This window comes from Pongo pygmaeus, chromosome 18 (genome assembly GCF_028885625.2).
Source record: "Pongo pygmaeus isolate AG05252 chromosome 18, NHGRI_mPonPyg2-v2.0_pri, whole genome shotgun sequence".
Taxonomy (NCBI): domain Eukaryota; kingdom Metazoa; phylum Chordata; class Mammalia; order Primates; family Hominidae; genus Pongo; species Pongo pygmaeus.
The window spans coordinates 28,414,988-28,442,892 of NC_072391.2; the positions used below are offsets into that span (position 1 = coordinate 28,414,988).

A 27,905-nucleotide genomic window follows, 5' to 3' on the forward strand; every position below is an offset into this window, starting at 1 on the left:
ACTCCAGTGAACACATGAATGATAAGAAAGCAACACAGCTTTATTGCTGATATGGAGGAAGTTTTAGTGGTCTGGATAGAAGATCAAACCAGCTACAGAATTCTTTTAAGTCAAAGTCTAATCTAGAGTAAATCCCTAACTATCTTCAGTTCTATGAAGGCTAAACGAGGTGAGAAAGCTGTAGAAGAAAAGTTGGAATCTAGCACAGGTTGGTTCATGAGGTTTAAGGAAAGAAGCCATCTCCATAACATAAAAATGCAAGGTAAAGCAGCAAGTGCTGATGTAGAAGCTGCAGCAAATTATCTAGAAGATCTAGATAAAGTAATTGATGAGGTGGGTACACTAAACAACAGATTTTCAATGTAGATGAAATAGTCATTCTGTTGGAAGAAGATGCCATCTAGAACTTTCAGGGCTAGAGAGAAGAAGTCAATGCCTGGCTTCAAAGCTTCAGATGACAGGCTAACTCTTGTTAGGAAGTAATGCAGCTGGTGACTTTAAGTTGAAGCTCATTCACCACTCTGAAAATCCTAGGGCCCTTAAAAATTATGCTAAAGGTACTCTGCCTGTGCTCTAGAAATGGAACAACAAAGCCTCGTTGACAGCATATCTGTTTACAATGTGGTTTACTGAATATTATAAGCCCACTGTTAAGACCTACTGCTTTTTTTAAAAAGATTCCTTTCAAAATATTGCTTCTCATAGTCAAGGCTCTTGGTCACCCAAGAGCACTGATAAAAATGTACAAGGAGATTAATGTTTTCATGTGTGCTAACACAATGTCCCTTTTGCAGCCCATGGATAGAGGAGTAATTTGGACTTCCAACTCTTATTATTTAAAAAGTTCACTCAGCTAGAGGTGAGTGTAAGTAGAGTGTGAATAGTGCTAAGTAGAGTCAGGATTCAGCTCAACTCCCTGACCTTGAAGCATGTGCCGTTACCATTTTACCACACCATCTCTTATTGTCTGTTAATTCAGGAATTTCAATCATTCAGAAAGAATTTCATTCTAATTAGTCCAAATAAATGACCTAGTAGTCGTGGAGCTAGAAACGTAAATTGTGGCAAGTATTTCAATGGAGAGATAAGTGGTTTTACGTCAGAAGATTGGCATGGTCTCAGCCATCCCTCAGCTTCTCTGTCTCAGCTTCCCTGAGGCAGTTAGATAATGAGTAGAGATTTGAAGGGTGAATAAGAGTTAAGCAGGTAAAGAGGAAGAGACTTCTGAGCAAAAGGAACACCATGAACCAAAGTTGTGATTGGAGGGACCTTACAGCTTCCAGTAACCCAAAAGTCCATTTGTGTAAAGCACAGAGAAGAAGAGGGGAAGTGAGTGACAAAAGCTGGGAGAGGGGTGGTAATGGGTGGTGCAGGGCAGGCAGGCAAGGTGCCTTCAGTGAGAACAAACTGGACATGGCCCAGACTGGAAGGTGAAGAAAGCTGCCATATTTGAAGAAATGATGGTGGCTTAGACAAGACTGGCAGTGGTGAAGATGGGGAGATGTACATTGATAGAATTGCTTTTGAAGACGTAGAATCAACAGGTCTCTGAGAGGGACTGAATTTGGGTGGGGAAGTAGGGAGAATATGAATAATACTGTTTCCTGAATTCCAGGCTGAGCAGCTCAATGGAGAATTGGTGACATTGTGACACTCACTAAACCAGGGAATATTGGCAAATGACTAGGTCTGGGGGGAAATGAGGAAATGGGCATTATTGTGCAGGGTAGAAGACTGGGTTGTTGATCTCCTAAAAACCCTCCAACTTTATAGGCAGTGAATGGTTGGGTGGTTAAGAACATAGTCCCTGTTATCAGATACGGACTGGAGTCCATGCTCTGAAACTGACAGCAGCTGACAGTCACTTCTGTGAGTCTCAATCTCCTCTTAGGATATTATCAATACCTGCCTTAAAGGGTTGAGAGGATTAAGCAAAAAATGGGCCTGCAACATTTAGGCCAGTGTTCTGCAGATAGTAAGTACTCAGTCAGGTTACCAAGATCATTATCATTATCACTGTTGTTATTATTCTAAAATGATTTGTAACTAAAATTCTAAAGGACCTCTGGATGACAGAGGAGGTAACTCTTTACCCTTTCACTATATCCCAATTAAATCTTCTTCTTGACTTAACAATAGACTGCCCTGAACAATGTGATCTTGTTCTCTGTAGAGGACATTTTATTACAAGTAAATCAGACAAACAGTAGCCTTTGAATGCATGTTGTACAAGAACTATCGCACATAATTGGAAAGGTCACTAGTGACAGTTTTAAGTTAATTTTTCCCTTTCTTTAATAGTTCAGATCAAATGCTTGATTATACTATTTAAAAAAAAAACCCTATAATTTCAGAGTATGGTACTGCCTCAAGAGTGACAGCCACATGACTGTGATTCCAGGAGGGGGATGCTGTCAGCAGCATGAATGGAAAAAATTACTTTTATGAACAGCAGATTCTCATGGGAGGACCCCCAGCTTCTGACATGTATCAAGAAGTAGCTGCCAAATTATTCTCTTCTCCATACTTGCTAAATTAAAAGCAATTCAAATATTGCTGGTCGAGGTTGAAACTTCGAGGCTGTTAAAAATATCATATAAAATGTGAGTGTATCTATTGGAAAAGGGTGATTTTCCTTCTAGAGATTGCATAGGTAAAGCCATCTGATTTTCAGAATATATAATATAGTTTCACTAAATAAATATATGCCAAGGCTTCTGTGCCTGATCTCTGTTTGAAAGAAAAATGTTTTATAAGAAGAAAAATGCTGGTTATTTGGGGAATGGATGTTAGCAACAGTGTAAGTATTGCCCATATGTTAGGTGGGAAATACAAGAATGTATGCTCAAAATCAGAGCTGAGGAAGTGTTCACACTGTATTCATCTTGCAGATGTGTTTGACCAGCATGGGGATTAAAAGAACATACAGTTGAGTGGAGCTGCTCACCTTGGACTGGGCTTGTGCTGGCTTTCTTGTGTACACTCTTGTCTTACAACTGGCCCATTACAACATACCTGCCTGACCCTTGGAGGGATTTGAGTTTGTAACCCCTCCCTAAATCTGTTCTTCTAAAATAGGGATATGCTGCTGCCGGGAGCACCATAAATGGTAGGATGCAGATGGTCTGGGTCACCTACCACCTGCACACTACACTGCCTAAGAATAAATCAAAAATAGAGGAAGCCAGGCATGAAGGACTCACACCTTTGTGGGGCTGAGGTGGAAGTATCGCTTGAGCCCAGGGGCTCCTTGGACTATCGATTTTATGGGACAATTTGGAGGAAATAGTTATATTAAGAGAAACAAAATATTATGGAACAGGTTAGAAAATTCACATGATTTTCTGTTTTTTAAGATGCGATATGAGACTTGAAAGAAATGTCAAGGTTGCTGGTGGAGGAACGTAACCCCTGAGTATATTGCTTGTTATTTTAGGCCATAATGCATGCTTAGTTGGCAAAGTTTGGAATGCATTGTGTACGTCATAGAATGTTAAAGCTGGAAGTGGCCCTGGACATTTGAACAGTCAGGGCTGTTAGTTACAAGTGACAAAATCCCAACTTACCACCTCAAGCAAAAGTGGGAATTTATTGGCCTGCAAAGTTGCAAAGTCCAAGAGTGTATGTGATTATATTCAGGTTCTCACAAAAGATGCCAGGCCGGCGCAGTGGCTCACACCTGGAATCCCAGCACTTCGGGAGGCTGAGAAGTGTGAATCACCTGAGGTCAGGAGTTTGAGACCAGTCTGGTCAATATGGCAAAAACTTATCTTTACTAAAAATACAAAAAAATTAGCCGTGTGTGGTGATGGGTGCCTGTAATCCCAGCTACTCTGGAGGCTGAGGCAGGAGAATCACTTGAACCTCGGAGGCAGAGGTTGCAGTGAGTCAAGGTTGTGCCATTGCACTCCAGCCTGGGCAACAAGAGTGAAATTCTGTCTCAAAAAAAAAAAAAAAAAATGCCATTACAATTCAGTAAGTCTCTGTGAATAATCTACTTATTATTTCACTTTCTCCCTGTTATCATTATCTTCTTCTTCTCTATCTTCCTACATTTTTTTTTCTTTTTAATTTCTTTTCTTCTTTCTTTCTTTTTTTTTTTTTTTTTTTTTGTCAGGGTCTTGCTCTGTTGCCCAGGCTGGAGTGCAGTGGCATGATCCTAGCTCACTGCAGCCTCAAACTCCTGGGCTCCAGCGATCCTCCCATCTCTGCCTCCCAAGTAGTTGGGACTATAGGCATGCACCACCACACTGGGCTAAATAATTTTTTTTTTGTAGAGATGGGATCTTGTGTGTTGCCCAGGCTGGTCTTGAACCCCTGGGCTCAAGCAGTCCTCCCACCTCACCCCCACAAAGTGTTGGGACTACAGGTATGAGCCATCATGCCTGACTTCCTCTATTTTTACTTGATTCTTAGGCAGGACTTGTCAGTGTGATAGCAATGCCAAGATTATGTTCACAGGTGAGTTATCAATGTCGATGGTGAACTTTCTTGTTCTTTTCAGATAATTACATCCCAAAGCTGCCCTAAAATCAAGTCTCAGTGGCCCAATTCGGGTTATATGTGCATTTCTTAATCAATCCACGGTGGGGCCAGGAGATAGAACACTCTGATTGATCAGGCCTGGGTCATGTGGGGTTGGAAGTCAGTTTTACCTCAGCTTCCTCGTCTGTGAGTGGATGATGTGTGTTTCCCCCCAGAAGAAGATGAAATGAGAGCCATAAAGGATGTTATGTAGTCTCAATTCCTCATTTTACTGATAGAAGGTTCCAGGTCCATCACCTTCTCCTCCTCCTCCAACTGGTCTTCTTCTTCCTCCTCCTTCTCATCCTCTTCCTCCTCCATCTCCTCTTCTTTCTTTCTTTCTCCTCCTCCTCCATCTTCTCCTCCCTCTGCTTCCTTCCTTCCTTCCTTCTTTCCTTCCTCTTTCTTTCTTTTTCTTTCTTTTCTTTCTTTCTCTTTCTTTGTTTTCTCCTTCCTTCCTTCTTTCTCTTTCTTTCTTTCTTTTTCTTTCTTTCTCTCTCTCTCTCCCTTCCTTTGTTTCTTTCTTTCTTTCTTTCCTTCTTTCTCTCTCTCTCTCTGTCTCTCTCTCTCTCTCTTTCTTTCTTTCTTTCTTTCCTCCCCCTCCTCCTCTTTTTTTTCTTTTGTCTCACGAAAAAATAATGATGAATACAACTGGATTTTTCTAAAGTAATTGTAATGTAAATATAACTTATACATGAATGTGCCTAAATCCTAAGTGTACAGCATGTTGAATTATCACAAAGGGAATACACCCATGTAGTCATCACCTAGATCCAGAACACTGCCCAGAAGGTCCTCCACCTGTGCTCCTCATAGTCACTACCCTCCAGTCACTAGGACTATTGTTGCTTCTGTTTCCACAGATTAATACTGCCTATTTGAACTTCATATATATGGAATCGTAAAGTATATAATTCTTGTGTCTGGTTTAATAGTCCCACATTGTTTGTGAGATACATCCAGTTGTAGTGTGTTCTTTTTCATCACCATGTAGTATTCCACTGTATGAATATACTGAAAATAATGTATCCATTCTACTATTGATGAATGCTTAGAATGCTTCTAGGTTTTGGCTATTATAAACAGTGCTGCTATGGACATTCTTAAACATTCCTTTAGGATCGTATATACACATTCCTGTTGAGTATATTCCATAGTGGAATTCCTTGGTCATAATGTGTATTTACCTTCAAATTTTGGCTGGATGCTGTGGTTCATGCCTGTAATCCCAGCACTTTGGGATACCAAGGCGAGCAGATCACCTGAAGTCAGGAGTTCAAGACCAGTGTGGCCAACATGGTGAAACCCCGTCTCTACAAAAATACAAAAATTAGCTGGGCGTGATGGCAGGTGCCTGTAATCCCAGCTACTCAGAGGCTGAGGCAGGAGAATTGTTTGAACCCAGGAGGTGGAGATTGCAGTGAGCCGAGATCGCACCATTGCACTCCAGCCTGGGCAGCAGAGTGAGACTCTGTCTCAAAAAGAAAAACATAAAGAAAAACAAACAAATAAAAACTAAATTTAGTTGATATTATAAGCAGTTTTCTGTATTTTGTTAACAATTTAAATTCCCACCAGCAATGTTTGTGAGTCCAAGATGTAACACATCTTCACCAGCACTTGGTATTGTCAATTGTTTTAATTTTTTAGCTTTTCCAGTGGTTGTAGTGTATCATGTGGTTTTAATTTGCATTTCTCTGACCACTGATAAGATTGGCCACTCTTTCATATACTTATTGAACACTTGGCTATACAATGTACTCTCTCATGGGGTGCATTTTAAAGTTTTTTGTCCATTAAAAAAATCGATTTGCTTTTTTCCTCTCTTATTGGTTTATAGATATTCTTTACATATTCTGGGTAAAAGTCTTTTGTTGGATATAATTATTGAAAAGATCTTCAACTAGTCTGTGCCATACTTTTTCACACACTCTATGGTCTTTCTGAGTAGTAATTCTTAATTTTTATATAGCCTAGTTAATCAATATCTTTCTTTATAGTAAGAGATTTTTCATCCTGCTTAAAAATTAAGACTTTATCTCAAGGTTTTGAAAATATTCTCCTTTTTCTTCTTAAAGATTTATTTTGTATTTTTCAAACAGCTCCAATTTATACATGATTGATTTTTTTTATAAGGCATGAAGTGGAGGTGAAGCATCTTTTTTTTTCTGATGGGGTATCCGTGTGATATAGAATCATTTATTAAAAATTCACTTTCCCTGCATTGCAATATAATGTTACTTTTGTCACAAATCAAGTCATTGTATGTTTGTGGGGCTATATCTGTTCTCTGTATTCTGTTGTGCTAGACTATTTGTCTGACTTTGAGCCAATTTCACATTTTAGTTCCTGTAGCTTTAGAATAACTGGATATCAGCAAGTCTAAGCCCTTTAGGTTTGTTCATTTTCTTCATGGTTGTCTTGTCTATTCCTGGCCCTCTGTGTTTCCATTTATATTTTAGAATCATCTTGTTAATTTCCACAAAAACAAAATATTGGCTTTTGATTGGAATTACATCCAATTTGATTGGAATTACCCCCAAATTTACAGCCTGATTTGGGGGACAATTGGCATATTTACTTAATTGATCTTTTAGTCAAAGAATGTGGTATAACCTTTCATTTATTAAAGTGTCTTTTAATTTATCTCAATAATATTTTGTAGATTTTTGTATAGAGTTTTATGTATCTTTTCTCAGATTTAGTCCTAAGTATTTGACGATATTGCAAATGGCATTTTAAAATGCTTTCATTTTTGAATTGTTACTAGTGTGTAGAAATACAATTAATGATTTGGATATTGGCCAAATTCACTTTTACTTTTAGTAATTTGACTGTATATTCTTTTGTATTTCCTGTATATAAGCCAGTGAGTGGCGAATAATGACAATTATACTTTTTCCTTTTTAATGTTCTTATTTCATTTTCTTCTTATGGCACCGTAGGTCTGATATATTGTTGGATACCAGTGAGGACAGCAGACATCTTTACTTGTCTCTTATTTCAGAGAGGAAACTTGCAATATTTTAAATTTAGTTATGATCATTGCTCTAGGGTTTAGTTGCTCTTTTGTTAGATTTTAAGAACATTTCATTTCATAAACAATTTGCTTCAAATGGTTATGAATGGATATTATATCTTATCATTTTTATGCATCTGTTGGTATAACTTTTTCATCCTTTTTTATTAACATGGTGAGTTACTTTGATTGTTTTTTGAATTACTGGGATTTATTATATTCACTTACTAGACATATTTTTAATTTCATTTAAAATTTGTTTATTCATGAATATTAAAGAGATTGATCTGTAGTGTTTCTTTCTTGTACCAGTCATGTCCAGTTTTGGCATTAAATTAATGCTTGCCTCATAAAACTAGATGGGAATATTCCTGTTATTTTTTTGCCTTCAGGAACGTTTTGTGAAAAACTGGTGTTAAATAATATAATTTAAGTATATGGAAAAATTTGCTGATGAAGCTGTCAGGGCCTGGAAATGTCTATGTTTGGAAGTTTTTATTTACATGTATAATTTCCTTTATTTATAGAGGACTGTTGAGGCTCACCACATCTTCCTGCATCAGTTTTGCTAAATTGTGTTTTTCTAGAATATTTTTTATTGATTTGAATTTTCAAATGTATGGGAATAAATTTCTAAATATTCTTATGCTACCTTTAAAATATCTGTAGGATTTGTAATGTTATCGCTCCTCTGATTCTTGATATTGTAATTTATGCAGTTTCTCTTTTTTTCTTGACCAGTTTTGTTGGGTGTTGATCAATTTTTTTTAGGTGTTTATCAATTCTGTATGTCTTTTCAAAGAGCCAACTTTTACTTCTTTGATTTTCCTTGTTTTCTTATTAGGTTTGCCTTCATATTATTTCTCTTCTTCCACTTTTTAGTGCATTTAGCTGTTTTCCAAATTTTTGAGCTAGATAATTGTTTTTAACTTATCTTCTTTTCTAATGGGTGCATTAAAAGCTATACATTTCCCTCTTAATTACAACTTCAGCTGCATTCTACCAACTATATTTTCATTAATAGATAAATATTTTCTAATTTTTATGGTAATTTTTGTTCTACTCATGGTTACTAACAATTGTGTTACTTAGTTTCCAAACATTTTGGATATTTTAGTTTTTTTCTAGTTTTCCTTTGGTTATCAACCTGTGGCTTAATTCTAATATAATCAAATGGTACAGTCTGAATAGTTTCAGTCCTTGATGTTTGGATTTACTTTGTAACTTTACTTTATAATCCAGAGTATGGCAAGTTTTAATAAACATTCAGATACACTTGAAAATTTTGTTTATTAAATTATTGTTAAGTGTAGCATTCCATATATTTCGACTAGATAAACATCATTAATCTTATTGATTAACATGATTTTTTTGGATATTTTGCTCTGCTTGTTCTACCAGTTACTGTGAGTTACTGGGAGAGTTTGTTAAAGTCTTCTATTATGTTTGTGCATTTATTTAGTTCTTCTTTAGTTGTGTCAACTTTTGGTTTATATATGTGACATGTTATTAGTTGCAGACAGATTTAGAATGCTGGTATCTTCCAGAATGATTGACCCTTTCATCACTGTGAAACGTTCTTCTTTATCTTTAATTATGTTTCTTGCCTTAAAGGCTACTTTGCTGTATATTAGTATACGTGTATCAACTTAATTTTCTTCAGTGTTTGCAAGGTATAGCTTTCCCAGTCCCTTACTATCAACCTTTATTTGTTCTTATATTTAAGTTGTGTCTCTTACAAGATCAGCATATAGTTTTAATTTTAATTCAGTTTGATACTTTCAACTGGTGTATTTAGACTATATTTAATTACTGATATGCTGGGATTTATAAATATTATATAAACATTTCTTTTTTACCTTTTTACACTGTTTTGTATTCTTTTTCCCTATTTTTGCTTTCAGTTTGGTTAAACATTTTTTATTACTTTATCTTTTCCCTCTATTTGTTTTTAGATTTTTAGTTTTCCGTGTCTTCCTGTGTCAGTTTTTCTAGGATTTGTTTTAATTGATCTGAATTTTTAAATGTGCTGGAATAAAGTTCTTCTTAATATTCTTGTGGTATCTGTTAAATATTTGTAGGATTTGTACTGATTTTGGTCCTTTGATTCTTGATGTTGTAATTTATGCTATTTCTCTTCTTTTCTTGACCAGTCGTGGATTAAGGTATGAATTTTTGAATTATTACTGCTTAATATTAACCAATTCACAAATAACGCTAGGAATGTAGAATATTTTAACTTCTCTCTCTTCTAGGCTTTTGCATGATCATTGTCATGCATTTTAATTCTTCATTATTTTATGCATTATAAAACATGATACTTTTCTGTAAAGTCAGTATTTCATTATATTCACTGTCATATTTAATCTTTCTTTCTTGCATTTCCTATTGGTATATGGGATCATTTTCCTCCTTCCTGAAGAATTCTCTATAGTATTTCCTTAGCACAGGTCCCTGGCAGTGAATTCTCTCGGGTTTTATCGTTTAAAAATGTCCTTTTTTTTTTTCACCAGTGAAAAATGTTTTCTCTGAGTATAGAATTTTAGACTGGTGATTATCTTTCCCACCACTTTAAAGATGTCATTTTGTTGTGTTCTGGTTTCCAATATTTTCTTGAAAAATCACTTATTGGTCTAATTTTTGCTGCTTTGAAGGTTTATCTTTTTCCTCCGGATACCTTGAAATTTTTCTCTGTTTTCTGTTTTCTCTGTTTGTTTCATTTTCAGCAGTTTATCTATGAGGTATTTAGGTGTAATTGTTTTCTATGTATTCTTATTGGGAGTTGTTTCACTTCCTGAATCCATACCTTGATGTTCACCAGTGTTAGAAAATTCTGAGTTATTATCTATTCAAATATTGACCTGGTCCCATTCTCTTTACTCTTCTTTTAGGATGCAAATTCTATATGTGGTGAACTTTTACTCAAGAAGATATATATCTATATATATACACACAAACACACACACACATATATATATACACACACACACATATATATAGTCACAATTTTCATCTTTTTTTCTCTACTTTTTTTTTTTATGATGCAGTCTCTCACTGTCGTCTGGGCAGGAGTGCAATGGCACAATCTCAGCTCACTTTAACCTCCGCTTCCCGGGTTCAAGTGATTCTCCTGCCTCAGCCTCCTGAGTAGCTGGGATTACAGGCGCCTGCCACTATGCCCGGCTAATTTTTTGTATTTTTAGTAGAGATGAAGTTTCACTATGTTGGTCGGGCTGGTCTTGAACTCCTGACCTCGTGATCTGCCTGCCTAGGCTTCCCAAAGTGCTGGGATTCCAGGCGTGAGCCACTGCACCTGGCTCCCCAACCCCACCTTTTCTTTTTTTTTTTTTTTACTTTTTATGCTTTAGTCTGGGCCTTTCTACCCATGCATCTTCCAGCTCTCTTCACCTTTGTCCAACCCACTGCTTAACTTATATACTGAATTCTTAATTTCAGTTATTGTAGTTTTCAGTTCTAGGATTTCTATTTTATTCCTTTTTATTTAATTTCAGTTATGTGGTCAAACTTTCTAACTTCTCATCTATTTTATGGAACATTTAAATCAAAGTTCAAAGTGTGAGTCTCATAACTCCAATAACAGAGTCAATCGTGGGTCTCTTTTTATTGTTTTTTCCTTTTCCCATTGATACTACTTTTTGATATATGTGGTAATTTCAATTGGATGTTGGAGATTGTGTATGTCAAACTTTAGGGTTTCTGGAGGCTATTATTGCCCTCCTGTGTGGGTTCGACCTTTTCTGTGGCAGGCAGCAGGGGCACAGGCATCTCAGACCATCATAGATAGAGCTGATTTGAGGGTGAATTGCATTCTTTGTGTGGCTCAGTCTATCTTTTGTTCAATGCCAATCCCAGTGCATCACCCTCTAGGTGTCCCAACTTAGGCCTTGTGATATTTCCTAGAACACTTCTTCTTGGCGGGTATTTCCATCTAATTTTTGTCTCTTCATCACTGTGAGACTGTCAAAACTCTTTTTTTTTAAATCCCTTTTAGTTTGGTTTCTTAGTCTTCTGCCCTGTAATATTTCATAGATAAATGCCACGAGGAAAACTGGTGTTGAATGCTGGTCTCACTGACCTGTTCTTTCCTTCTGTCTCGGATATTTGCTCCTCAAGCCCTTGCTAATTAGGCAGCCCTGAACCCGTTTACTTTGTCTCCACCCTCGTGCAATTGCCTATCTCTTTACTTGTTTCTATCCCTTGTAACAATTGTCCCTGCCTATCCTTTCAGCCTTTTAACGTGTTCCGGTCATTGATCAATGTCCTGTGGAAAATATCAACATGCAGAAAATTGAGCTCACCCTGGTGAGCGTCCCTCTCTTTTGGGGGTCTGGCTTTTAAATCCCAGCTGCCTCTTAAACTCTCTGGATGTTTTCAAACAGATGAATTTTGATGTGTTACTGGCTTTTATTATTGCTTGTAGTGGGAGTGCTGGTTCTCTACAAGTGACTCAACTTTAGAAGAAACCGCATGCTCAGATTTGGTATGACACTCATGTCTGTCTTCTGGTCTATAGTGCTTGTCACTATCAGTTCATTGTTGCCACTGAGCAACCAAGTATGGCATTGCAAAAATTATAAATGACATTTAGCATTTTGGGTTTTACATCTACTACTGATGAAGGGCAGGTTCTTGGCTTTGCTCGGGAAGGAATTCAAGAACGAGTTGGTAGTGGAAGAAAGCAGCTTTACTGAGGCAGCTGCAGTGCTAGAGTTTTGTGAAGGTTCCTGCCTTGCAGCACTAGCCCATAGGCAGTGCACTGAGAATAGCAGTATATGGATGGTTTGCAGTCATGTTTAGACTCACTTTTAATGACATGCTAATTAAGGGGCGGGTTATTCAGAAATAGAAAATGGGAGGTAACTTCCGCCATGGCAAGGGGCGGGAACTTCCGGGCGTTGCCGTTGCATTGGTAAACTGTCATGGTGCTGGTGGGAGTGTCTTAGTGTCATGGGCCGCTAGAGCCAGAGGTATTTTCTGGGCCTCCTTCGGGTTTCGGCCAGTCTTAATTCCGGTTCAGAGAGAAGTCCTCCTGCCCTTCTCCCTCACTACCATTTTCTGTCCTCACTGTAGCCCTATAAAACGAGAATTATTGTCTTCATTCTATAAACGAAGTAACTGGTTTTTCAGGAGTGGTTGCATGCCGCGTCCAAAATATCACAGTGAAGAAATGTCATTGTTTGGAATTTAGGAAAAACCACGTAGACAGGTTTTCAACTTTATCCATGTAACTTCTCTTGAAAGAAGATTCTAGATGGGAAAGAATTCCCAAATATTTCTATGTATTTATATCCTTAATCTCAGGCAGTATGATAGGATGATTAGCTATTTGAGCTCTGATGTTAAGAGATCTGAATTCAAAATCACGGTATTGAGTTGAATTATGACATGGCCTTTTGCAAGCTACCTTTTAAATCTTCTGTTTTCTCATCTTTAAGGTATGGAGAACAAATTGTACCTTATTCTCAGGTTAGTTAGGAATGGGAAATGAATTAATACATGTGAGGGGCTTAGGACACCAAAGACAGCTAGCAAGGGCACATGTTAGCTGTTATATTTAATAATAATATCATTGTTGTTGCTATTGTTGTTACTAATGCCTCTTGACCATTCCAAACACTCGTTGTATTTTCATTTCCTTCCGAAGCTTCCTCTGTAATAATGAAGTGATATGTTTGCAGAGGTCCAAAAGTACTTCTCATAAACCATTTACAAAGCAGATGCTTGCACTTTATTGCCAGTGACAATGATGCCTTGTTAATGTCTAGAGCAATGAATAACAGTTAGAATCCTGGACTCTTGGAAATTGGCATTACTCAAACTCTAAGTTTCCTTATGCTGGAGAAATCAAGAGCCCTCAAGGATGCTGGCTAGAACAGGCATTTTCTGTTTCATCATGTTTTGGCTGCTGTCTGAAGACTGGCTTCATTCTCCACTGGTCAAGCTCTTCATTGCTTTTCATACCCTGTTATCACATGCATGGCAAAGGCCATATGACAGGCTGGAAGAGAGGAGATTTTTGATGTAAGTATGTGTTGAGTGTGGGGTAGAAGGAGGGCTTGAGGAAATCAGTCTGTCAGTCTACTCCAGAGAGGGACCAGTGAGTTAGTCATCATATCTCAAAGGGAGTAAAAAAACTCCCTCATTTCCAAGGAGAAAGATGCACTCAGGCCAACTTTTCTATCTCTAAGAATGAAGAGAATTGTCGCAGAGCTTCTAGAAGGAAGTGATTCCTGGTGTTAGGTGGGTCTTGAGTATGAAAGCCGGGATACAATAGTGTATCAGTCAGTTTAGGCTAAGATATGCTGCAGTAACAAATCAGCCCCAAATCTCTGGCTTACAACCACAAAAGTTCATTTTTCACTCACATTTCATGTTTATGTTGGGTCAGCTGTAATTATCCTACACAACTTATTTATTCTTGGATTCAGGCTAATAGAGCTCCCCTCATCTGGGATGTGAATGATTTTGTGACAGAAAAGAGAGCATAGCTGAATATGGCAATCATACAATGACTGTTAAAGCTTCCAATTAGAAATGTGTACTTGAAAGTTTCATTTTTATTTCATTGGCTAAAGAAAGCCACATGGACAATTCTGATGCTAATGGGGTGGTGGAAAACAGTCCCTCCACAGTGAATATTTTGAACAATAATAAAATCTAGCACAAGGACAAGTTCGTCCATGAGGAAAGGGATAGGATGCCCTAGGATCGTAAGGCAGGAGAAAAATCGGAATTTTAAGCACTGGCTGTTGGGAGTATTAAACCATGTGGGGCTTCACAGCACCCTCATTCTTTAGATGTTTGACTCTAATCTTCCCCTGGAGCCTGTAGTCCCAGTATGACATATTCCCACCTAAAGACCTTGATTCATCAGACATGTCTGTCTGCCTGTTCTAGCCATGAGTTTGTCTTTCCAGCACCTCCCTGGACATTGAGTTACCATTGTTGGCAGTGAAGCATAGATGTTATGTGCTCTCTCTAATGGGCAAATAAAGACTTCCTTAATGAATCCAAGTCCGGTATACTTGTTGGTATATGAGCAGCAAGAATGGCTGTGCTACTTGAATACCCCGGTTGTCAAAGTCTCTTCAGTGAGAAAAAGGCGCATGTTCATTTTCATTAAATAGACTGGAAGTTTGAGCTAAAATTTTTCTGAGCTTTCATTTATTTATTTTTTTGGTTGACAACTGCAGTCTGGAAGTGGATGGAGGTGTTATAAGTGATTTCCATGCCACCCACATTCAAATTCCCATTGTTACCTTGAAGTACCATGTTTTTTCAAAACTCTATGCCTTTCAAAGGTTCTTTCTCTGCTGGTTGGATTTTGTAGAGCTTGTCCTCTTAGTGAGTTCTTATTCATTTTTGTTAATAGAATAAAAAGTCCCCAATTAAATATTTATCACATTGCCCAAGTAATATATAATCTTCAGAGACAAGAGAAATTATAGACATAAATGAAGAGAAAATAAAATTTAAATTACCTTTAATTTTATTACCCAGTTGTTAATGATTCAGTGTCTAACCTTTCAGCCTTTTCTCTGTGAACCATCATCAACAATTTAAATGATATCATATTATACCTGCTGCTCTCAGCACAGTTACTACCAATGTGAACTCTGGAGACATAGACATGGGATCACAAGCTGGCCCCACTACTCACTACTTTGGTGGTCTTGGGCATATGATTGAGACTCTCACGTGTTTCTTCATCTGTAAAATGGTAATTTCACTTATCTATATGGTTGTTAGGACTAAGTGAATTATTTTTTATAAAGTTCTTAGAATTCTGCCTGCCATGTATTAAGTGCTTAATGTTGATAGTTCTATCTATCATCTATCTATCTATCTATCTATCTATCTATCTATCTATCTATTTTTTTAGAAATGGGTTTCTCACTATGTTGGTCAGGCTAGAGTGCACAGCTATTCGGAAGCATGGTCATAGCACAGCCTTGAACCTCTGGGCTCAAGTGATCCTTTCGCATAGCTAGAATTCCAGGTGTGCACCACTACACATGATCTGATAGCTATATTTTTGTTTCTCTCCCTCTCCTTCCTTCCTGCCTGCCTGCCTGCCTGCCTGCCTGCCTGTCTTCCTTCCTTCCTTCCTTCCTTCCTTTCTTCCTGCCTTCCTGCCTGCCTGTCTGCCTGCCTGCTTGCCTTCCTGCCTTCCTGCCTTCCTGCCTTCCTGCCTTCCTTCCTTCGTCTGAGTGTCCCCTAGACCATTGACTCCCTTGGTTTTATTATTTTTCTTAATACTGTTTATTTGATAAGTAGAAATAGTTGTCAAATTTTAATATGTTTCTTTTAACCTTAGTTGAATAGAATGTTTGAAACCTACCATTATTGAGCAATTTTGGCGTATTGATGGGAGTGGAATCACCCACTTAAATATCTTGTCTATTTTTCTGTTAGCTGGTAACACTTTTCTTCTTTCCCTTTTTCTTTTTCTCTGTCTCTTTTTCTCTCCCCCTCTCTCTCTTTTTCTCTCTCCCTTCCCCCTACTTTGTCTCCCACCTCTTTCTCTCTCTGATGGAAATATATCTACTTTTTTCTTTGTTATTAACTTCAAATACAATACATGGCAGTTGGAATACAGAAGTATATAAAGCAGAAAATGAATTTTCCTCTGAAACTATACCCTAAGACCATGATTATAAACAATTTAGTGTCTCTTTTTTAAGATTTGGCAAAGGTTCTCAGAGTTAGTGTGCATGAGAATCTGTTAGATGATGCTGTTGTCTAAATGTGTTCCTCTAAAATTCATATGTTGAAACTTGATCTTCAGGGTGATCATGTGAAGAGGTGGGGCCTTTAGGAGGTGATTAAGTAATGAGGGCAGAGCCCTCATGAATGGTATTAGTGACCTTATAGGAGGGGTGCAAAGTCACTGATTGCCTCTTCTGCCTTTTGAGGATGGAGCAAGAAGTGCTGTCCTCAAAGCAGAAAGTGAGCCCTCACCAGACATTGAATTTGCTGACACCTTGATCTTGGACTTTCCGGCTTTCAGAACTGCAAAAAATACCTTTCTATTATTTATAAATCACCCAGTCCAAGGTATTTTGTTATAGCAGCCTGAACAGACTAAGACAGATGGCTTGTGAAAACAGATTGCTAGGTCCCATACTGGTTTATGATTCAGTAGGGTTGGGGTGAGGCCTGAAAATTTGCATTTCTGACAAGCTCCCTGGTAATGTTGATGCTGCTGATCTGGGGGATTCATTTGGAGGACCACTGTTATATACGCACACAGACAGGATACTCATGCTGCCTGGTAACTTGGCATCTTTTGCTTAATTTATCATGGGTAGTATTTCATGAAGTTCTGACCTATGCTGGTATGTAACAGTGCATGACATTCCATTGTGTTGGTGTACCCTAATTTATTATCATAGATGTGTAAGTTGCTTGCAGTTTTTAATATTATTATGATAGCAGTGCATCAAAACATTCTTGCTCCTGTATGTCTGTGTACTTGTGCAAGTCTTTCTGTGAGGCAGCTTCTTAGAAGTGGAATTTCTGGTAAACATGCATTGACAAATACAATTTGGACACATTTTAATGTTCTCTAGAAAGATTGGACTAAAATAACTACTTGCTGTTTACTGGGTGTAAGAGTTCCTGTTTTCTCATACCCTGGAGGAAGATAAGATCTGGTGAGACTTTGCCAGTTAGTGAGGAGATGAATTATGTTTCACTTTTGTTTAGTTCAATTCTTTTGGTATCTGTGATGTTGTACATTTTAAATGCTTACTCGCCCTTAACGTTTTTCTTTGGGACATCGTCTTTGTCCATTTTTCATTCTAATCATTTTATAAAGGCTGTTTATTTAATCATAAATATTCAGCCTCTTACAATATAGGTTACAAATATTTTTACAGTCTATCATATAATTTTGTTGCTTTTTTTGATTAGACAAAAATTTAATTTCCTTTATATTTTATGCATATATTTTTGTTTCTTCATACTCTCCTCTTGGATTTTATACTTAAGTAAATGTTTTGCAGTCTGATCGTGTTCATTTATTCACTTACCCAAATATATATATATATTTTTTTTGCTTAGCTAATATGTATTAGAAGACATCCCAGACACTGGGGATAAGCAGTTAAAAATTCTCTCTTCATGGATCTTACACTCTAATGTGAAGGGACAGACAGCAACAACATGAGACAGACAGCAAACAACATGAGACAGACAGCAAACAACATGTTAAAAAATTGATATGATATTTTAGAAGCTGATGAGTGCTGTGGAGAAAAACAAACAGGGAAGGATGCTAGGAATGTTTATTTAGATTTAACTCTGTAAACAGAATTTTATAAATTTTTCAACTTCAGAATTTTTATTCATTTACATATTACATTGGTGAAAGAACTGAGGTGCAGTTCAAACATTTTATCTAAATTTGTTTATTGAATGTTATTCTTTTCCTACATATCTGAAATATCCATTTCTGGGCTCACTAAATACTTATATATTTGGGTCTGTTTTCTTTCCTTTTTATTATATTCTGTTGATCTACCTCCGCTATGGTTTCAGTATACAGCAGCAAATACAACAATTTTTTACTGTTCCCTTATGTTATAGTTTATTCTTTAATACTGCAGTCTCTCCTTCCTTGTCATTCTTTTTCAATATATTTTGGGCTATTTTGATCTGCTTATACTTACAGATTAATTTTGGAATCATGTTGTCAAGTTCCAAATGAAATCACTTTAGAATTTTATTTAATAATATTACATTTGTAGATTACTGTTTAAGGACTTAAAATCAATACGGTATTGAGTTGTCCCATCTAGGGACATGGCTTGTTTAGCAATGTATTCGTTATGTTTATATTCTCCATCAAAATGTTGTAAATCGTTTCCATCTGGGTTGCGTGTATTTTTCTCTGAAGTTATTTCAAGGTGTCTTACACTTTTGTTGCTAGTGTGAATGTGATAATTACGTATTATATTTTTAGTTGGATATTATTGCCTTATAAGGAAGGTAGTAGCTTTTAAGTTATATATGTGTGTGTGTGTTTATATATGTATATATATTTCTCTTTCTGTTTCTTTTCTCATATATATAGTTTTTTATACATATATTTCTCTTTCTCTGTCTCTTTTCTCATATATATAGTTTTATATACATATATTTCTCTGTCTCTTTTCTCACATATATATATAGAGAGAGAGAGAGAGAGAGAGTGCCTGTACACACTATTGAATGATTGTAATTGTAATAAGTTTGCAGTGGCCTCTCTTGGATTTCTGAGTGTTATTGTGTGATCCACAAATAATGATACATCTGTCTCTTCCTTCTCAATATTTGTATGGTATTACTTCATCTTGTGTTTTCACATTCCCTGTAATTTCCAGAATGATGTTAAATAAAAACTGAGACAATTTTCTTTTCTTGCTCTTGACTTTAGTGAGATTTCCTCCCTGTCTCATTGTTCATAAACAAGATGGAGCAGACATTTCTTGAGCACTTGTTCTTTTCTTTGCTGTTCATTGATCTGAGCACTGGGGCCAGGAGAATAGAAGACGTAATGTTTTCAGCACTCACCTCTCATGCTTTGGTGTTTTTGTGACTTCCCTTCCCCCAAAATTAAGTTTTTTCCCAATTATTATTATTTTTAAATGCATGCCTTATTTTACTGAGTTTTTCTTGTAGACTTTTTAGTTTTTCATGAGAAGTAAATGAAGACTTCCTATCTTTGGTTCTCTTTGTGTCAGAGAATTATTTTGTGACTTTCATAAAGGAGTTTCCACTTGTTCAAATATTAAATTCCTGGGTTACAACTGTTTTTCATCAAAAGGACATGCTTTGTTTCATTGTTTCTGATATCCAGTGCAGCAGAGATGCAGGAGATAGGGACCAGTTCAGTCTCTGCTTCTTGGTCTGTGATCAGCACCCCTGTTCCTTGGTAGAACTAAAAATCACAATATGTGTCTAGAAGTGCTTTATTTTCCCTTTCTTCCTTAGGTAATCAGTGAGTCCTTTCATTTTTCGTATTTTGGTTCCCCCTCCCCTCTCTCCTTCCCTCTCCTCCTCACCTCCAGAGTCCAGTAGCCTCTGGGTATAAATTCTGGGTGTAAATTCCACCTCCGTCCCCGGAGGTTATCACAGACTTAAAAACTCTTAGTAGGTTACTACCTTTCCTAGCCCTCAGTTTCGTCATCTTTAGAATTAGTATAAAATGATATCTTCCTCACAGATAAGACGTGAGAATTCGATGTGATAGTGCTAGGTGTAGTCATGTTAATATGAATATATTTTATATTTCAGGATTTCTAGTTTGTAATTTCTAGGAGCATTATCAACATATCATCTATAGAAACCACGATATCAGCAATTTCTAAATAATTTTAATCTTTTTCATTTTTCTTCTGCATCCAGAAGGAGCTCTGCAAATTTGTTTTGCTCAATGAGGTGATGAAATTTCCCATATTGTCAATTCAGCTGTTCACCACCTTTAATGTTTTAATTCCATAAGTCATTCTTCGTTTCCTTGAATTAATTCCTTAACTCCATCAGCTTTCCCTTTCCCCATTCAGCAAATTGCCTCATTATTTCTTCTTATTTTACAAAGTCTGTGTTTTCTATGATTTCCTTGAGAGTGGAAAGCAGATGGTATCTAAAATTTCCTGAGCAATTTTGCTTGAAAATATGATCCTCCTCTGCTTGTTGTATGTTATGTTTAAATCCTTTTTCAAAGTTACAAGTTCTTTTCCTAGGCCTCTTGTGGTGGTGGAGGTGGTGTTTGTTCTTTAAATTTATCCTTGGATGCAGACAGTCATGTACTAGCTTGTTATTTGCCCCCCAAAACCGCACAACATTTTTTTCTAGGGTTTTATCCTGTCCTCTCTTATGCCATTGGGAGCCTTATCTTAGACCTTGTAAGACTATTGTATGAAATGAGATAATGTGTTTAAAGGGCTTAACCCATTGGCTAACACTTAGTATTAACACTTAATAATTGTTTAGTTACTATTATTGTCTATTATTGTTATTACAGTATTTTCTGAAGCTGAAGAGGGGGTTGATCTAGGTTGGCATCAGCAGGTCAAGGGTACCCCAACCTCAGGTGGGGTACACAGGGGCTTGGGACCAAAGCAGTTCCATCATCTTCTTCTCCAAGTGTTTTAAGACCCCAGAGCTTGTGTCTGTTTGGTTGATTGCTAGGATGAGTGGTGTCAACCTAAAAAATTTTCAGAGGAAAATATCTCCTAATATGATAAATCTATTCACCAGTAAAAAAGGATTATAATCCCAGATGCACGGCTGTAGCAAGCCACAGATACACTTGAGGAGGGGAGGACAAAGGGAAGCTTTTATTGGCAAAAGGAAAAGGTCACATAAGCTGCTTAGAAACAGAGTTCATTGGTTTTGGAGACTCAAAGCCATAGCTGGCGTCAGTTCATTGGTGGAGATGCCGTTACTGGGCAGGTGTTCTTTCGAAGGCATTTTATCTGAATTACTGCAGTCCTAAAGAAGGAATTTCTTGTGGGGTTATATTAGAAAGTCCTTGAGACAGTCTATCTCAGACATGCGAGCATGAGCTCTCGTACTTCATGGTTTCCGGGCTCTGATTTGATTGGTTCTGACAAAAAGTGATTTCACCCTGGTATCTGCAACTTTCACAGTGGGATGACTGAATCAGTCCCCTTCCTCGATGTGCTGGCTACTGAGCTGGGCTGTGCCTGACTCCAGACTCCTATCTTTGTGTCTCTAAGAAGATCCTGATGGGATTCTGTTCAATTTGCCTCAAATTACTTCTTTTTTAAAAATTTTTATTTTAATTTTAAGTTCTGGGGTACATGTGCAGGATGTGCAGGTTGGTTACACAGGTAAATGTGTGCCATGGGGGTTTGCTGCACCTATCAACCCAAGACCTAGGTCCAGCATGCATTAGCTATTTTTCCTGATGCTCCCTCCCCTCACCACCCCACTCCCCAACAGGCCCCTTTCTGTGTCCATGTGTTCTCATTGTTCAGCTCCCACTTATAAGTGAGAACATACAGTGTTTGGTTTTCTGTTCCTGTGTTAGTTTGCTGAGGATAATGGCTTCCAGCTCCATCCATGTCCCTGCAAAGGACATGATTTCATTCCTTTTTATGGCTACATAGTACTTCATGGTGTATGTGTGCCACGTTTTCTTTATCTAGTCTATTATTGATGGGCATTTGGATTGATTCCATGTCTTTGCTATTGTGAATAGTGTGCCCATGGTAATTTACTTCCAAATACTTACCTCTGCAGTGCACACTGCCTACATCTCTCAGAGTATTGGTAAGTAGATGGCACTCTTTTCTTAATTCAGCACAGGCAGAAAAGTCTGCCATTTTGATTTTTCTCTGGTAAATTCATCTGTGTATGTGAGTGCAAGTGTGTGTGTGTGTGTGTGTGTGTGTGTGTCTACATGGAGGCAGGACATTAGTCCAGTCCTCATGCCTCCATTTTCCTCAAGTCCCCTACTCATGAAGTGCCAGCTCAGTGGCCATTCCCCATGCTCTTCCAGACAGTCCAGGGAGAAGTGAGAGTTACATCCACCAAATCCCTGTGCCAACTGTGTGCATTTGTACTGTGATAGTGAACACACTCCATTTTATATTTATTTAAAGTGTTTGTCTTCTCCAGCGTCTATCATCTTCTCTAGTGTGGAGTCTTCTCTTAGGCTCATTTTTTTAAATTGAACTTTTTATTTTGAAGTAGTTGCAAGTTCACATACAGTGGTAAGAAATAATGCGGAGAGACAGCATGCATTCCTCATGCGGTTTTTACCTAGTGGTAACATATTGCAAAACTATAGCTTAATGTCACAATCGGGACATTGGCATAGATAAAATCCACCAATTTTATTGAGACGTTTCCAGTTGTACTTGTACTCATTTGTGTGTGTGTTCATATGCATGCATATGTGTGCATATGGGTGCATGTGTGTGCATGAATATTTAGTTCTGTGCAGTTTTCTCACATGCGTAGGCTCACGAATCCATCACCACGGTCAAGATAAAAAACTTTCCATTACCACAGGGACCCCTCTTGTTGCCTTTTTTGTTTTGTTGTGAGATGGAGTTTCACTCTTGTTGCCCAGGCTGGAGTGCAATGGTGCAGTCTCCACTCATTGCAACCTTGACCTCACAGGTACAAGCGATTCTCCTGCCCCAGCCTCCTGAGTAGCTGGGATTACAGGCGCCTGCTACCATGCCTGGCTAATTTTTTATATTTTTAGTAGAGACGGAGTTTCATCATGTTGACCGGGCTGGTCTCGAACTCCTGACCTCAGGTGATCCGCCTACCTCGGCCTCCCAAAGTGCTGGGATTACAGGCGTGAGCCACGCCCGGCCTCTGGTTGCCTTTTTGTAGCCACATCCTTCTTTCCCAACACTCTCCACCTCAGTCTAATCCCTGGCAACTATGAATCTATTTTCAATTTCTATAATTTTGCCATTGCAAAAACATTATGTAAATGGTATCATAAGATATGAAATCTCTGGACTCTGGCTTTTTTTTTATTCAACATAATTCCCTGGTGATACATTCAAGTTGTTGTATGTCAGCAATTACTTCTTTTTATTACTAAGTGGTATTCCATAATATTGATGTAGCCCAATTTGTTTAAACATTCATCTGTCGAAAGACTTCTGAGCTGTTTCCAGCTTTATTAGAAATAAGGCTGCTGTGAAACTTTATTTACAATTTTTTAGGTAAACATAAATTTCTATGTTTTTTCTAGAATAAATGCCCAAGAGTGCAGTTGGTGGGTTTACGTGTTTAGTTTTCTAAGAAAATGTCAAACTTTCCAGAATGGTGGTACCATTTTACATTTCCGCTAGCAATGTCTGAGTGATCCAGGTTCTCCGCAATCTTGCCAGTATTAGAGTTGTCATTATTTTTAATATTAACCATTTAAACAGGTGAGTAGTGGTGTCTCACTGTGGTTTTAATTTGCATTTTTCTAATGGCTAATGCGGTTGAACATCTCTTCATGTGCTTATTTTCCATTTTCTTTGGTGTGTTCATGTCTTGTGTATATTTTCTATTTGGATTGTTTGATTTTTAATATTGAGTTTTGAGAGTTCTTTATTCTAGATACTAATCCTTTTTCAGATGTGTGATTTGTAGATATTTTCTTCTAGTCTGGAGCTTGTCTTTTTATGCTCTTATTAGGATCTCTCACACAGCAAAAGTTTTTAATTTTGATGAAATTACAGTTACCAAAATTTTATTTTATGGATCATGCTTTTGGTGTCAAGTCTAAGAATTCTTTGCCTAGCCTAGATCCCAAAGGCTTTCATCTATTTTTATTCTGAAAGTGTTATAATTTTATGTTTTACATTTAAGTGCACAATCCATTTTTGAGTTAACTTTCCTCTAAGGTTTGAGGTTTAAGTCTATGTTTGTATTTTGCCTATGCAAATTGTCTAATTGCCCAAACATGATTTATTTAAAAGGCTGTGTTTCTTTTTTTGTGTTGTTTTGATACTTTTGTCAAAAATTTGTGTGGGTGTATTTCTAGCTTATATTTTCTCTTCCATTGATTTATGTGTTTATCCTTCTACTGATACCACACTATCCTTATTACCGTGGCTATATAGTCGGCCTTAAAGTGAATGGATTACTCTCATTTTATTTTTCTTTTTCAAGATTGTTTTAAACATTCTAGGGCCTGTGCCTTGCCATATAAATTTTAGAATGTGTTTGTTTACCTCTACAAAAACCTTGTGCAGATTTTGATAGAAATACATTAAATCTATAGATCACTATGGGGAGACTTGACATCTTTACTGTGCTGCTGAGTCTTCCAGTTCCTGAACATGGCGTGTCTTTTCACTTATTTAGCTCTTCTTTGATTACTTTTACTGGCATTTTATAACTTTTAACCTACAGGTACTATACGTGTCTTATTAAACTTATAACTAAGTATTTTATTTTCTTTGGAGCAGTTGTAAATTATAGTGTGATTAATTTTGGTTTCTACATGCCCATTGTTAGTATATAGACAGCAAATGATTTTTGTGTATTGACCTTGTATCCTGCAACCTTGGTGGACACACTTACTAGTTTTATAAGTTTTTTGGAAGTAGGAGTCTATGTTACAAGCATGTTATCTGCAAACAGGGCTAGTTTTGGTTCTTCCTTTCCGATATCTATAGGTTTTATTTCTTTTCCTTGCCTGATTTCATGCCTACAACGTCTAGTACTATATTGAATAAGAGTGGTGAGAGTGGACATCCTTGCCTTGTTTCTGATATTAGTGAGAAACTAAGTAGTTTTTCACCATTAAGTATGATGTTATGTATAGGTTTTTGTGGATTATCTTTATTAGGAAGATTTAGTTACACTCTATTCCTAACTTGATTTTGTCAAATGGCTTTGATGCATCATTTTTTAAAATCATTAACTTGCTGATATGGTGGATTACATTGATTGACTTTTGAATCTGCTTTGCATACCTGGAATAAATTCCACTTGGTCATGATACATTGTTGGACTTGCTAACATTTTGTTAAGGATTTTTGCATCTAGTTCATGTGAAGTATTGATCGGTATTTTCTTTTTTGTACTGTCTTCATCTGGTTTTTGTAACTAGATAATAAAATGGTTTGAAAGTGGTTCCTCCTCTTCTATATTTGGGAAGAGACTGTGTCCAATTGATGTATATTCTTGTTGAAATGTTTGGTAGAATTTTCCAGTGAAACCATCTGGGTCTGAAGAGTTTTTTTTTGGAATGTTAAAATTATGAATTCAATTTCTTTTTTGGTTATAGGACTATTCAATTTTTTTTGTTTCATTTTTGAGTTTTGTTAGTGGCTTTTGAGGAATTGGTTCATTTCTTCTAAATTGTTGAATTTACAAGTGTATAGTTGTTCATGGTATTTCTTTATCTTTTTAATGATCCCAGGACCTGCAGTGAGATACCCTGTTCCATTCCACTTATTGGTGACTTGTGTCTTCTTTTTATTTTTGTAGGTTTTGCTATAATTTTATCAAATTTGTTGACTTTTTTTCAAAGAACCAGCTATTTGTTTCATTGATTTTTTCCTGTTTTCGATTTCATTGATTGCTACTCATTATTGTTTCTTCTGCTTGCTTTGGGTGTAGATTGTTCTTCTTCATCTGGTTTCTTGAGGTAGAACTTACATTATTGATTTGAGATCTTTCCTCTTTTCTAAAGTAAGAATTTAGTGCTGTAAATTTCCCTGTCAGTACTACTTTAGCAGCATCTAACATATGTAGTTACGGTGTACTTTCATTTTTATTTAGTCCTCTATATTTTTTTGAGACTTTGTCTTGGACTCTTGAATTATTTAGAAGTGTGGTGTTTAATTTCTAAATAGTGAGAGGTTTCTCCTGTTGTCTTTCTCTATTGATTTTTAGTTTGGTTCCATTGTGGTGGAGAAGATAGTTTGTATGAGTTCCATTCTTTTAAATTTGTTAAAGTTTATTTTACATCCCAGGGTATGCCCTTTTGTAATGAATATTCTATGGTGGTTGCAAAAATATATATTCTGCTGTTGTTGGGTGGAGTGCTACATATAGGCCAGCGAGATCCTGTGGGCTGCTTGTTTTGTTGAGCTCTACTTTTCTGTTGCGTTTCTCTCTAGTAGTTCTGTCATTTGCTGAGAATAGGGTGTTGACGCCCCCAGTTTCTCCTTTCAGCATTGTCAGTTTTTGCTTCATTCTTTTCAGGTTCTGTTGTTTGGTGAGTACACATTTAGAACCATTCTTTTACTCATTTTTATATTGCTAATGCAGTGCCTAGCATATAATATGGGCTTTCAGTAAATATTCCCTGAATGACTTAGCAAGTTAAAATTAAATAAGTACATAAATGAAAGATAGGAGTGATTTCACTTTCTCAAGCTGTGTTTTCCCCCTGGTTGTATAAATTATACATCATATAGTTTTCAATTAAATGTCCTTATTTCCTCATTTATGTTTTTTAGCTTTGATTTGAATATTTTTAAGTGTGAGAAAAAGCAAAACTCAGGAGAAAATAAATGGACTTTTGAGTGAGACAGATTTGATGTTAAATATCAGCTGTGTGACCAAACAGATAATTTATCTTTAATCTTCAGCTTCTTCATTTGGAGAATGAAAATGATGGCACTTGACTAATTAAGAAATGGTTGGTGGTGAGCTACAAAACTGCTGGCTTAAAAAACAACAAAAAATTGGTTTATTTAACAGAAAAATTTCACAAGTGACTACAATTGGTCCTTAACAGCATGGGCTTGAAATGCGTGGGTTCACTTACATGTGGATTTTTTTTTCAATAAAACACCTGCCTTTCCTACCTCCCCTTCCGTCTGCTCCACCTCTTCCACCTCTGTCAACCCCAAGAGAGCAAGACCAACCCCTCCTCTTCTTCTTCCTCCTCTTCCTCAGCCTGCTCAACATGAAGACGAGGAAGATGAAGACCTTTCTGATTATCCACTTTCACTTAATGAATAGTAAATATATTTTCTCTTCTGCATGACTCTCTTAATAACATTTTCTTCTTCTTCTTCTTTTTTTTTTTTTTTTTTTGAGATGGGGTTTCGCTCTTGTTGCCCAGGCTGGAGTGCAATGGCGCGATCTCGGCCCACTGCAATCCGCCTCCCAGGTTCAAGTGATTCTCCTGCCTCAGCCTCCCGAGTAGCTGGGATTACAGGCATGTGCCACCACACCTGGCTAATTTTGTATTTTTAGTAGAGACAGGGTTTCTCCTTGTTGGTCATGCTGGTCTCGAACTCCCAACCTCAGGTGATCCCCCCGCCTCCGCCTCCCAAAGTGCTGGGATTACAGGCATGAGCCACTGCGCCCGGCCAGTAACATTTTCTTTTGTCTAGCTTACTTTATTGTAAGAATACAATATATAATAAAAATAACATACATGTGTTAATCCACTGTTTATGTTACTGGTAAGACTTCCAGTCAATGATAGAGTATTAGTAGTTATGTTTTTAGGGAGTCAAAAGTTGTATGTAGATTTCTGACTGTGTGTGGGGTTGGTGCCCCTAACCCCAATGTTGTTCAAGGGTCAACAACTGGCCCCCAGCTGCATCCAAGTTACTGCAAAGGACATGATTTTGTTCTTTTTTTAGTGCTGTGTAGTATTCCGTGGTGCATATGTACCACGTTTTCTTTATCCAGTCTACTGTTGATGGGCATTGAGGTTGATCCCATCAGATTTTGTTTTCATATGAATCACATGAGATATTGTCAAAATACAGATTTTGTTTTGATCATTTCTAACCAGCTCCTAGGTGAGGTTGAATTTGCTGCTCTGAGGATCACACTTTGAGAAGCTAAGTCTACGGGACAAGGAATACATACTCCATGTGGCAAATATCACAAATAT

The 27,905-nt window shown here is 37.1% G+C and overlaps 1 protein-coding gene across 1 annotated transcript in view; it reads left to right on the top strand.

Annotated features, from left to right (window-relative positions):
• HS3ST4 (heparan sulfate-glucosamine 3-sulfotransferase 4) overlaps window positions 1–27,905 on the top strand; it is a 452,668-nt gene that overhangs the window by 92,822 nt on the left and 331,941 nt on the right. The gene's annotated exons all lie outside the window — the stretch shown is intronic.